Here is a 14,741-nt window from a genome sequence, read left to right on the forward strand (position 1 = left end):
CAACAATAAAATCAACAGAAACCATATGATTATCTCAATAGAGGCATTTGTTAAAATACAACATCCATTTTGACTAAAAACACTATAGGAATAAATGGATAATAAATAGTATCTATCTAAAATCATCAACAAATATTATATTTAATGGGAATGAACTCAGAGCATTTCCAATAAATTCAGGCATAAAACAAGGATGAAATGAATGATTTTTGCTAAATTAAATTAAAAAGGGTTTACACTAGTAAAATCAAGGATGCCAAAATTAGAAGGAAAGCAGAATGCTGGGAAACAATCTTCACAAACAGGAGTTCTGATAAAGGTTTCATTTCTAAAATATAAAAGGAATTGCATCAAATTTATAAGGTCCCAAGTCATTCCTCAATTGATAAATGGTCAGATATGAACAGACAGTTTTCAAATTCCACTAGCAGTGCATTAATGCCCCATCCTCCCACAACCCCTCCAACATTGATCATCTTCCCTTGTTCTCATCTGTACTAATCTAACAGGTGTGAGATGATATCTCATTGCTGTTTTAATTTTCATTTCTCATCTACAGATGCCACTAAGAAAATGAGGAGATTCAATGAAATTCTCAATGGCAGACATCATGGAGGAAAAGGAGAAATAAAGATCAGGAGGCAGGAGAGCAGGTAAAGCCAACTGGAGGCTTTTAGCCACAGTACAATCCAGGTCCCGACAACTTGACAACAGCAGAGGACCTGGCAACTAGATAGCAAGCCACCCAGGAGGATCCCAACTCTAAACAAAGTCTGAACCCTGGGAACAACAGGGTAAAAGACAGGGCTGGATCAGGAACAAACTATTGCTAAGTCAGAACCTGGACATAAAAGAGGAAACAAAATGCAAAAGCAAGGCCTGGACTACATAGACAACATCTTGGCCAATGACAAACCAAGGATCAGACCTTAGCCCCAGCAAAATAAAGTTTGGATTTATACTCCCTATACCGTAGGAGCAGAGCTAAATCAACAAAGATGAGCAAAATAGCTAAAAGAGCTCTCACTATTAAAAACTACTTTACAGATGAAGATGATAACAATGACATGTCTGAAGAAGAATTCAGTGAAAAATCACTCACAGGGGAAGTGTCAAAATAATGTATGAATTTGAATCAAATTCAAAAGCACATTGAAGAGCTTAAAAAGAATTTATAAACCAAAGAAAAATGGAAAAAAGAGATGGAAGTCATGCAGGAAAATTATGAAAAATTGACCAAAGAAATCAACTCCATTAAAAGTAAAAATATCTCACTGTAAAAAGAAGCACAAAAGCTAATTGAAGAAAATAAATCCCTAATAAAACACTAACATACCCCTAAAAATTAGAATTGAACAACAACCAATGAATCCACTAGACTACAACATTCTATCAAACAAAATAAAAAGACTGAAAAAATTGAAGAAAATGTAAAGTACCTTTTAAGGAAAAGGAATGACATGGAAAATAGTTCCAGAAGAGACAATCTACAAATTATCGGACAACCAGAAAGCCTAGATCAAGAATAGAACCTGAAATTACAAAGGGAAAACTGTCTAAATCTGCTAGAAGAAGAAAACAATATAACCATTGAAAAAATCCACAAAACCCCTCCAGAAAGAGATCACAGGATGAAAACTCCAAGGGTTGTTATAGCCAAATTCCAGAACTCTCAAATAAAGGAGAGAATATTGCAAACAGAAAAAAGAAAACAATTTAAATACAAAATAAGCACAATCAGAACTCACACAGGACCTATTGGCCTCAACATTGAAGACCTGGAATAGCATATATCAGAGAGCAAAGGACCTAAGATTACAACCCAGAATGTACTCTACAAAATTCAGCATATATTGTCAGAGAAACCGATGGATGTTCAACAAACTACAGGACTTCCAGAATTTCCTGACACAAAGACCAGAACTGAACAGATAATTCAATAGTCAAATATATAGTTCAAAAGTTGTATAAAAAGCTCTCAAGTAAGACATCCAGAACCTCTCAATACTTAGAACCCTTTAAGCATGATAAACTGTGAGGTCTGGACTCAATGTCTCCCATAATTTGTAATCATTTGTAAAGTTCTCAGGTAAGACCTTCAGAGCCTCCCAGTACATTCTTGCAATTAATTAGATCAGGGTTTGACTTAATCTTTGATTCACTTAACAAGGGCTAAGTATCCAAGGTTTGTGTGTGTGTGTGTGTGTGTGTGTGTGTGTGTGTGTGTGTGTGTGTGTGTGTGTGTAAAGTATAAGAGAAAGTAAGCAGTGCTTGACTTAACAAGGGGTTAAGTATCCTGGATGGGGAAGGGTGGGGTAAAGTGTGAGAGAAAATAGACCTGGGGGGAGGGTCACAAATAGTTCAAGAAATGATTTGGCTTTGGACAATGTTTTGGCTCATGAGAAAGACTGTGTGCCATTGGAGGGTACTTGAAAACAGAGAAAGGTAAAAAATAATTATAAAATTTGGATGTAATTTGAGATGCTTATCTAGCAATCAAGCAAGCAATCTAAATGATACATTGATAACTATATGAGTTTAATCAAGCAATCAATCAAATTTTGATCGATAATTTCTGATTAATAGTTCTAGTGACAAATAACATCAGGTGAAGAGGCACAAAATTTATAATTTTAGAGAGAAAGAAGGGAAAGTTTGAACTCTGAATAAATTATATTCAATAGATTTGGCCCACTTGGTAAAAATTTATCCTAATCTACAGGGAAGGGGGGTGATCTGTGGGGAATGGGAAAGATAAAGGAAGAAGGGACTGATAAAAGCAAGGCGAAGGTAAAAGTGAAAATAAAATGAAAGTTAAATTTTAAAAGTCAAAGGGGAAATGGAATAAACTTTGGTAAGGGGGAATAAGAAAAAAGGAAAAGAAAAATATAAATGGAGAAAGATAGCAGAGGGAAATACAGAATTAGTAATCATAAATGTAAATGGGATGAATTGACCCCAAATGGAAGCAGATTGCAGAATGCATTAAAAACCAGAATCCTACAATATTTTGTTTATAAGAAACACATTTGAAGAATAAAGATATACACAGGATAAAGGTAAAAAGACTGGAACAAAATATATTATGCCTCAGCTGAAGTAAAAAAAACAAATCAGAGGTAGAGATCCTGATCTCAGATGAAGTAAATGCAAAAAATCAATCTCATCAAAATGGATAAGGAAGGAAACTACATCTTCTTAAAAGGCATCGCTGGTAATGAAGTTATATCATTACTAAACATGTATACACCTAGAGGTATAGCATCCAAATTCCTAGAGGAAAAGGTAGGTGAATTATAAGGAGACATAGACAGCAAAAACTTTGATAATAGGGGACCTAAATCTCCCCCTCTCAGAACTAGATAAATCTAACCACAAAATAAAGGAGAAGGAAGTTAACAAGGTGAATGAAATCCTAGAAAACTTATATATGATATATCTCTGGAAAAAAACTTAATGGGGCTAGAAAAGAATATACCTTTCTTCTCGGCAGTACATGGCACCTATACCAAAACTGACCATGTTCTAGGGTATAAAAACCTTATAATCAAATGTAAAAAGGCAGAAATAATGAATATACCCTTCTCAGACCATAATGCCATAAAAATTACATGTAATAGAGTGTCATAGAAAGATAAACTAAAAACTATTTGGAAATTAAATAACTTCATCTTAAACAATGGGTGGATCAAACAGCAAATAAAAGAATCAATAATTATATCCAAGAAAATGATACTAATGAGACATCATACCAAAATTTATGGAATGCAGCCAAGACAGTTGTGAGGGAAAACTTTGTATCTCTAAATACTTATGTGAATACAACAAAGAAAGAGGAGATCAATGAATTGTGTATACAATATAAAAAGCTAGAAAAAGACCAAATTAAAGATCCTCAATTAAATACCAAATTGGAAATTCTGAAAATCAAGGGAGAGTTTTAATAAAATTGAAAGCAAGAAAAACATTGATCTCATAAATAAAAGTGAGTTGGTTTTATGAAAAGTCAATAAAATAGACAAACCTTTGATTAATCTGATTTAAAAAAGAAGATAACAAAATTACCAGTATCAAAAATGAAAAGGGTGAACTAACCTCCAATGAGGAGGAAATTAAAGTGATAATTCAGAGCTAATGTGTCAACCTGTTATACCAATAAATTGGATAACCTGAGTGAAATGGATGAATATTTACAAAAATACAAACTACCCAGATTAACAGAAAAGGAAATAAATTACTTAACTAATCCCATCTCAGGGGGAAAAATGAAGAAACCATCAATAAATTCCCTAAGAAAAAGTCCCCAAGTCAAGAGGGAGTTACAAGTAAATTCTACCAAACATTGAACAATTAATTACTATTCTACATAAATTATTTTTAAAAATAGGAGTTCTGCCAAACTCCTTTTATGACACCAACATGGTACTGATACCTAAACCAGGAAGAACCAAAACATACAAAGAAGATTATAGATCAATCACCCTAATGAACATTGATGCAAAAATCTTAAATAAAATTTTAGCAATGAGACTATAGCATGTTATTTACTAGGAGAATACACCAAGATCAGGTAAGATTTATACCAGGTAGGCAGCAATGGTTCAACATTAAGCAAATAACAGAATTGAACATATCAAGCAAAACCAACAGAAATCATATGATTATCTCAATAGATCAAGCCTTCAATAAAAATACAACATTCATTCCTTTAAAAATTAGAAAGTTTAGGAATAAAGGGAGTTTTCCTTAAAATAATAAATATAATACATCTAAAACATCAACAAATATTATATTTAATGGGAATAAACTCTGAGTATTGCCAATCAAATTAGGGGTGAAACAGGAGGCCCATTATCACCAGTACTGTTCAATATAGTATTAGAAATGCTAGCTGTAGCAATCAGGGAAGCAAAAGAAATTGAAAGAATCAGGATTAGCACTAAAGAAGCAAAGCTTTCACTCTTTGCAAACTGATATGATGGTATACTTAGAGAACTCAAGAAAATCACCTTAAAAAACTCCTTGAAACAATTAAATTCAACAAAGTATCAGGATATAAAATAAACCCACATAAATCATCAGCATTCCTGTATATGAACAACAAAGCCCAAGAGCAAGAGATTGAAAGAGAAATTCCATTTAAAGTAACTATTGACAACATTAAATATTTGGGAATCTACCTCCCAAGACAAAATCAGAAACCGTATGAACACAATTGTAAAACACTTCTTACCCAAATAAAGTCAGGTTTAAATAATTGTAAAAATGTCAATTGCTAGGTCGAGCTAATATAATAAAAATGTCAATTCTACACAAATTAAATTACTTATTCAGTGCCATACCAATCAAACTACCAAATAAATACTTTGCTGAGTTAGAAAAAATGATAACAAAACTAATCTGTATCAACAAAATGTCAAGAATAGCAAAGGAATGATGAAAAAATGTAAGGGAAGGTGGTCTAGTTCTACCAAATCTAAAAAAATATTATGAAGCAGCAGTCATTAAAAATTGTATGGTACTGGTTAAAAAATAGATTAATGGATGAGTGGATTGGGATAGGTTCAAAAGAAACTGCAGTAAATAACTACAGTAATCTATTGTTTGACAAACCCAAAGACATCAGCTTCTGGAATAAGAACTCACTATTTGACAAAAAATTTTTGCGAAAACTGGAAAATAGTATGACTGGCAAAAACTTGGCATAGACTCACACTCTATACCAAAATAAAGTCAAAATGGGTATAGTATTTAGATATAAAGGGAAATATCATAGATAAATTAGTAGACCAAGAAATACTGTCTACCAGATCTATGGAAAGGGGAATAATTTATGACCAAACAAGAATTAGAGCACATTACAAACTACAAAATGCATGATATTGACTATATTAAGTTAAAAGGATTTTATACCAACAAAATCAATGCTGCCAAAATTAGAAGGAAGGCAAAATTCTGAGAAACAATCTTCACAACTAGGAGTACTGATAAAGGTCTTATTTCTAAAATATATAGAGAATTACATCAAATTTATATGGTTACAAGTCATTCCTCAACTGATAAATGGTCAAAAGATATGAATAGACAGTTTTCAAATGAAGAAATAAAAGCTATATATAAAATCATATGAAAAGATGTTCTAAATGATTATTGATTAGAGAAATGCAAATTAAAACAACAATGAGGTATCACCTCATACTTATCAGATTGGCCAAGATGAGAAAAATGGAAGATGATCAATGTTGGAGAGGATGTGGGAGGACTGGGACAGTGATGCATTGCTGGTCAAGTTGTGAATAGATCCAACCATTCTGGAGAGCAATATGGAACTATGCCCAAAGAGTAATAAAACCGTTCATACCCTTTGATCCAGCAATTCCAATTCTAGGTCTATATCCAGAAGAAATTATAAAAAATGGGAAAAGTCCTACATGTTCCAAAATATTCATAGCAACTCTTTTTGTAGTGGCCAATAATTGGAAATTGAAACAAGTTATGGTACATGAATACTATAGAATATTATTGTTTTGTAAATAGCCATAAATAGTTGGACTCTAGAGAAGCATGGAATGACTTATAGGATCCGATACTGAGTGAAGGGAGCAGAACCAAGAGAATAGTGTATATGTTAACAACAATTTTGTGAGATGATCAACCTTAATGGAAGCAGCTCCTCTCAGCAGTTCAGAATGCTAGGAAAACCCTATTAGACCAGCTATGGACAATGCTATCCCAATTCAGAGGAAGAAAAAAATTAAAAAAAGAAAAGCCAACCCTTCAGAATCTTATGAACACTTTATACACACTTATGTATCTCTTTCCCTTAATGCTAATTCCTCATACCAAAATTTACTAGTATGTAAACATGTTTATCCAAAATATGTATGTACAAAGCTAACTTGACTGTTTACCATTGAGAGGAGGGGCATGGAAAGGAAGGCTGGAGAGAATTTTGTAACATAAAAATACACATGTGCATATGGATGAAAATAAATGAATAATTTTAAAAAAAAAGAGAATGAAGGACAAATATCATCATAGAAGCCCAGAGAGGAATGCTCTTCTGTGATAAATTAAGTGATTCCCATGAGTTTATATATAAATTGCAAACTACCTTGGGATTTATGGGGGATGAAAGATATTTTATTTATTGTCCTATGAGATGAAAGATGCATAATTTACAACATCAGGATCACTATTTTATTTACTTTCTTCAATGCTGAAATTGCATTCCTTCCCAGTGATGGAATGGCAGAATGCCTTCTAATTGGTTAGCAAAGGGCTTAATAAAAGTTATAGAGTTGGAGGGGCTGCCTGTCCAACAGTGATACAGTGATATAATCCAATTCTTTTGTTGCTAAATAAAGGCTTTATTCTCCTGCTTGTGAGAATTATTGAGACATTAAACATGTGTGCATGATGTCAAGATGTTGGCTAGATATGGGTTTTTGTAGGCTCATGGTTTGTAATGACATCATTAGTTATATTCCATAATAATGGATAGTGTTAGACTGAATGTTTTCAAGTTGTTTCTCCCAAAACTGGTGGAACTTTTAAGCAGCACTTGGAGACCTTTGTAGGGTCTTCACCACTGTGGGTACTTGTGCTTCTAGGGTGCAAAGACCACATTTTATATGCTTAGTAGAAATATAATTTGCAGAGTTAGTAATACCTCTCCTAAGTTGGCAACCCTGCCCCTGCCATCTGAAAAAAGCTGATGTTTCCTTTGATGAAAAGGTACCAAAAAGTTCATTCCTTGATGGCAGGCCTATGTCAACATTGGCTCATGGGGCAATGTTTTATGCTCAAAATCAGCCTCCAAATGCTCTTGTAACAACTGGGATGTTGTAGCTTCTGCATATATTATGGAAGCTGGGAGTCAGGGTGATGGGAAGATGAATTGAGCACCGTTTGTTAACTGATTGTCAATGTCTCTAACTGATACTACGCTTATGATGTCACATATCCAAAAATTGTCATAGTCACCAGAATGATGAGATATGTAAAAATTAGTTCAGGGAAGGATTATCACATTTCTATTGAGGGGATGCCCATCACTAGGGGAATGGCTAAACAAGTTATGGTACATGAATACTATGGAATATTATTGTTTTGTAAGAAGTCATAAATGGTAGAAATCTAGACAAGCATGGAATGACTTGTAGGATCTGATGCTGAGTGAAGGGAGCAGAACCAAGAGAATAATGTACATACTAACAACAACTTTGTGAGATGATCAACCTTAATGGAAGCAGCTCCTCTCAGAAGTTCAGAGAGCTAGGAAAACCCAGCTATGGACAATTTTATCCCAATCCAGAGGAAGAAAAACAAAACATGCCTTATTATCTTCAATTTTTAAAAGTCCTATGCAATATGCAATTTTGCTGTTGCTAATGTTTTCTTTCTTTTGGATCTGACTCTTCTCTCACAAATTCAATTTAAGCTTATCATTGATGCAAATGTAAAGCTTATATCAGATTGCCTTCTGTTGGAGGGAAGAGGGAGGGAGAAAAAATTGTAATACTTTAAACCTTGCAAAAACTGATTGGTAGAAACTACCATTGGAAAAAGATAAATAAATAACAAACAAACAAATAATAAATAAATAAATAAAGATAATTACACCTATCTTCCACTGAAAAATGGGAGGTGATTTTATTTGTGGATTTTATCATAAGAAAAAATCTTCCTGAGAGTAGAGGGATATCTGGAAGTGACTGACATAAAAGTAAATGATGCTAATAAATTTTTAAAAAATAAGTTTGAGAGTCAGTCCATAATCATTATAAAGCACTTACAATATGGTATGCCTTGGGTTGGTAAGAAACAAAGAAACAAACAATGAAGGGTTGGATCCAACAGCAGTGGTTGTCTATGCTTGTTCCCTGGCCTCCTGATGGCCGAGAAGCAATGCAATACAAGGCACTGTCTTCCTTAAAAATGAATGAAATACGGTGGCTAGGTTACCCAGTGGATAGAGCACCGGCCCTGGAGTCAGGAGTACCTGAGTTCAAATGTGACCTCAGCCACTTAATAATTACCTAGCTGTGGCCTTGGGCAATCCACTTAACCCCATTTGCCTTGCAAAAACCTAAAAAAAATGAATGAGTTATAGTGGATTATGAGTAACTCTTTCATTCACAGATTGTTGGAATCATATCATTTCAGGAACCCACTAGATTTTTCTGTCCCTTTCTGTAGTGTCCTTAGGGGAAATGATTCTTTGGTGCTTGTTTTTCAATACCTCCCAATTTTATTATAGACACCCACTTTCTATCTTGCCCTGAACCATTTCTGTACTTCTTAGAACATTCCATTAAACATCTGTAAAAATGCTTCTTGAGTATTTAGCTGGTTCTCTTTCTCATGAGTCACTGCAATGTTTGTATTACAGATGCAGAACTTGAAATTCAGAGATTTATGAAAGTTGCTTATGAAGAGTTCATTAGTTACAGGTGTTGCTATCACAGCACTGGGAAAGGGCAGGTCCCAGTCAGGACTCCAACATTCTTTCTAGCATCTGGGGAAGGGCAGAGGGAGACCTCACAGGGAGTCTCCCTTTCCTCTCCAGACCCCAGAGATTCTAGGGCTACTAGAGAGAAGTAACACAGAAACAACTCTTTTTTTTTCCTACGTAAGCCATGGAAAATTACCTTAGGCAAGAAAGTTAAATAGCATTGAGGGGGGACTGGAGGAATCAGAGATGATGGATTAATAGTAGCTTTCATTCATTAAGTGGATAGAGAGTTATGATGTAGACAATGGTAACCAATCAGTATAGCAAGAGAAAATTCAGCTTAGACTTAAGCAAGATATTCCTGGAATCAGTATGTGAAGGATTTGTACATCTGATATGGACCACTATCACTTCTGGAATTTGTTTTGAGGAGTATTGCTACAAATAAGACATATAGTGACTTGTCTATAATGACCAATAAAATTTTATATCTGAAAGGAAACTTGGAAATTTTCTAGTTCAAAAATTCGTATTCTTTTTTAAAAATGTGTGTCATGGACCACTTTGCAGTTCTGGTGAAGTACTCTAGACACCTATGAATCTTAGAATCATGTTTTTAAATGCACACTGTTACAAAGGACAATAATTCATATATATATATATATATATATATATATATACATGCATAGATGTGTATATATATACATATATATATTTATAAATATATGTATATATATATGATTATGTGTAAATATGTATATATTTTCCAGATCCCAGTTTAAAAACCACTGCTGTAATTCAAATTGAAGAAACTGAAGTCAAGTTGCAACTTGCTCAAGGTTATATAACTATTTAATAGCAGATTGAAGACTAGCGCATAGGATTCCAAATCCAGAGCTCTTTCTACTATATTTTATTGAGATTTTTGTCTTTTTAGAGAAAAAAAGAAAAAAATTTATGATTTCTGAAAATTCTTTCTCTTATTTCTAAATATTTATTGCTGGGACTAACTTGCTAAACCTCACCTGTCTAACTCACTATACCACACCACAGTGACTCATCAACTTCTCTTCAATCTTCCCATAGTTCTTCTTTTCCCACCTTCTTAGATGATAACCTTACCTCAAATTTTACTGGAAAAAAAATTTGAAGTGAATGACTATGAACTCTCTCTTCTCCCCTCCCCTATCTTTTCATATCATACAGATGCCTTCTTCCACTATTTCCCCCTTTACTCCTATCTGGAATGAAGAGATTCCCTTTCCTTTCCCCCATGGCAAATCTGTTTATATGTTAACAACGGATCCCATTCTACCCTATCTCCTAAAACAAATTGCCCTATCATCCATACTCTCACTTAAGTTCAATTTCTACCTGTCTGCTCCATGATTGCTTCCCTACTGTCTACAAACATACCCATTTCTCTTCCATCCTCAAAAAAAAAAATATTACTTGATCTTTCCACTCTCTCTATCATTCTAGATCTCTACTATTATTTTTTTTTAACTAAACTCATTGAAAAGGCTGTCTCCAATCAATGCTTCCATTTCTTCTTCTCTCACTCTCTTAACTCTGGATTCCAATATCATTGAACTGGAGCTATGCTCTCTAAAGTTATTAATGATCTAATTGTTACTAATTGTCAAATCCTGTGGCTTTTTCTCAGTTTGTTCTCTCTCTCTCTGTCTCTCTCTCTCTCTCTCTCTCTCTCTGTCTCTCTCTCTCTCTCTCTCTCTCTCTCTCTCTCTCTCTCTCTCTCTGTTCCTCTCCCTCTCCACTCCTCCCATCCTCCCATCCTTCCCCACCTCTCCCTTTACCTCCCTCAATCCTTCCCTTCCTCTCTCTCTCTAACAAAACACACAACACACACACAGACCCAGAATATATATATATATATATGTATATCATACTCAACTTGAACTTCTGGCACTCAGGGCCCCAGAATGCTTTCTCTTCTTGTAATATTCTCATACTTCTCCCTTATTGGTACAGCATATCTGTTGGAGATATCTGTTGGGCTCCTTGGGCATGTGCCTCTTAGCTCGATTCCTGACTGCATAGTCAAATTTTCTTATGAATCCTTAATTGGTTCTCTTCTCTGCTGCCAACTTTCACCTTGGAGTCAATTCCACTCACTTTCTCTTTCTTTTTTTCTTTCTCTGTGTGTCTCTATGTCTCTTTGTGGATATATGTGTGTTTCTTTCTCTAGAGCTGACTAGTTAGTTTTAAAAAGCAACCAGGAGTGTGGCCAATCTTCTACCAATCATTGACAGGTTTTTAACACTTCATTAAGGATTAACCAGGTGTAGACACATGTTTCTATGTTATATTTACTTCTGTGATTTCATTCATTTTGGTAATACGGGATGTGTGATGAAGTCATGAAGGGAAGGTGTTCTGACCAATGTCCCCATTACACTAATAATTAGCTGTTCATACATGGAATGAGTTAACTCAGAAAGATATGAGTTCTCAATCTTGAGGTCTTCAAACAGAAAGAATAAGTTGCCTGTTCAAGATCACATGAGTAGTGGGTCCCAGATGCAGGCTTTCTCTAAGATCTTTTGCCCACAAAAAATTGACTTTTTTTCCCAGTACCATATTGTCATGAGATCAGTTTCTCTTTATGTATAAGTTGAATCGGACGAACTCTATGTCTTTTCAAACCTTTAGATTGATTCCTCCCAGTAGCTCATCATTTCTAAATTCATGTAAATTCATTTTCACCTAATTTATTTCATATTTAAAAAATCTGATATAGCTTTCAGATATTTTCTATATACTATTTTATTATTCATCCTAATAATACTTCAAGGGATTTTCCATATATATATGTATAGTTTCCCTACTACAAGCCTCCATCTTTACCATCCCTTCAGAGACCTACTCCAGTAAGATCTAGGGAACAAGTCTGTGTCTCTTGTGTCCACATTCTTTATGATTCCCTTGCCTGTTTTTTACATCTTTCCATCATAAAGAGCTCCTATTGTTTTCAGTAGAAGCAGTAGGTGACAGTTACAGAGGCAAGTTTGAGTAAAATGTCAAGAAATAACTTTCTAATAATTACAACTGTCCAAAAGTGATACAGACTGCATGTAGATACAATAGAGACTCTCATCCTGGAGATCTCCAAGAAGAAGCTGTATAACTAATTGGCATTGTGATAGCGGAGATTGAGATTTGGGTAGACTAACTGAGTACTGCATTTTTTCCAACATAAAAATTCTTTAATATAAAAAAAAATACTCCTTTCTACTTTGCCCTGCCCACAATTCATACTTAGGATTCTGGAATTTTCTGAGCTTACTTTTCTTAGCTTACTTTTATATAGGCACAATAGCAAGAGCTACATTCAGCAAACCGGATGCAGGGTCCTCCCCACTTTGTACAAAGCTTGGGACCAAAAATGAAACCAGTAATCCACATGATCTTCAATTTACTTTCTATTACCTGTATAGGACCTCAGCTAACAGGGGTGGGGGTGGGGGGGGAGGAAATCCTTTCACCCTTTAACTTGGGGAATTTCTATTTACCTAAGATGTGATCTTAATTTTTTCTGGCCTTTTTATAGCATTCCAAATTAATAATTATGTTTATTGCTGGTATATAATTTTAGGGTAATTTTTTGCAACTTGGAAGACTTCTATAATTGTTCAAAATGGCATCCCTATGAGGCTGATGACCAAGATAGATAAATCTATCATTTATTAAAGAAGCTACGTCATGGACGTTCATGATCAAAAGTGTGTCAGCATTCCCAGGCTATGCTTAGTGTGTACCTATGATCTCTAAATTGGTTCTTCGGGATGACTACCTGTTGAATGTGTACTAGAGAAGCTTTGGACTTGTGATAAGGTCTGAACTGAATGGTTTATAAATCATTTAGATGATCTGTGAGAGTCTTTGATTCTCTATCAAGACTTATAGAACGGGTGGTATTTCATTCAGTGCCATGGAAGGGAGAATTTGTATAGCCAATCATCCTATGCCTGGTTCTGATCAAAATTTCAATAAAAATCAATTCAAATCACCCTTTTGATCTATAAAAAATGTATCCCATAGGTTTAGAAGAAAATTGTCCTATCTTCTGACTCTCAGATTCTCTGAGTTGTATAAAAACCATAATGCCTTCTAATTTCATACTGCTTTAAGAGGAAATTTCTTTCTTTTGATTTCAATAACGGTTCTCTGTGGTAGATAGAGCAGGCATCTCCCCCACTGAACAGCCAGAATAAGAAAAATATAGGAAATTTAAGTAATTAACCTAACAGCATACTTCCAGCTAGTGGCAGAAGAGAGACTAGAATTCAAGTTTCCCTACAGTCTGTGCTGTTTATTCATATAGATAAAATCACCTCTCCTATAGACAGAAGATAAAAAATGCTCTGTGAACAGTCAGAAGATAGAAATTTCCACTTTGTGAGTGGGAGGGTGAAACCCCAGCCCTCTTCTGGAAACTGAGGTCTAAAGTATATGAATGAGAGGTAGCGAAGCAGAGAGACATTTTCCCCCTTGTTTCAAAAATCTTCTCTCCACCCAAGCACAGGGGAGACAATGGGGCTCCATCTCTCCCAAGAAGCATTGATTTCCCATACCTTAAATTTGCATCTTTTCTTGGCATGCCGGAGAGGGCAGTGTAAGATTTGCAGAGTCTGCTAACATATTCTTTATAAATAATAAGTATAAATGAAGGGGAAACATTGTATATAGAGAGAAAGTACTTGCAGTGTCAGACCTAATAACTTACAAATTGTGTGGTGTTTTATTTATACATATAGCTATTCCCTAATGTGTCTACTCTGCCTGCCTATGCGTCTAACATAATTCCCCTAGGATGACCCCTGCAATCAACACACAGCTCAGAGGTGTTTTACTGTTGCAACAAAAATCTGCAATGTATGTCTCAGCCTCTTCTCCACTATGCAATGTTCAGGGCATAATTTTGGTTTATGACAGTTATTTTCCCATTCCACTGCTAAAGGCATTAATGAATCTCCCAGTGGACCACTTCAAAGGTGAGCATCTCAGAGTTGGAAGGAACTTCACTGGTCATCTAGTCCTTTTAAAAGGCCCAGTCAGGACTAGCCATAAGCAAAACTAGAATACCATGGACCAACGTTGGTCTTTGGTGTCCTTCCATCTCAGCTGAATAGTCTATGCCATCTGTACCAAATCTGAATTTTGTCAACTAGTTACAGTTTTCAAGGTAAAACCTTCTCCCCAAAAGATCATGAATCAAAGTCAATAATGCACTGCTTTACAGATGGGAATTTTACCTCTGATA

Source organism: Macrotis lagotis, chromosome X (assembly GCF_037893015.1).
Source record: "Macrotis lagotis isolate mMagLag1 chromosome X, bilby.v1.9.chrom.fasta, whole genome shotgun sequence".
Lineage (NCBI taxonomy): Eukaryota > Metazoa > Chordata > Mammalia > Peramelemorphia > Peramelidae > Macrotis > Macrotis lagotis.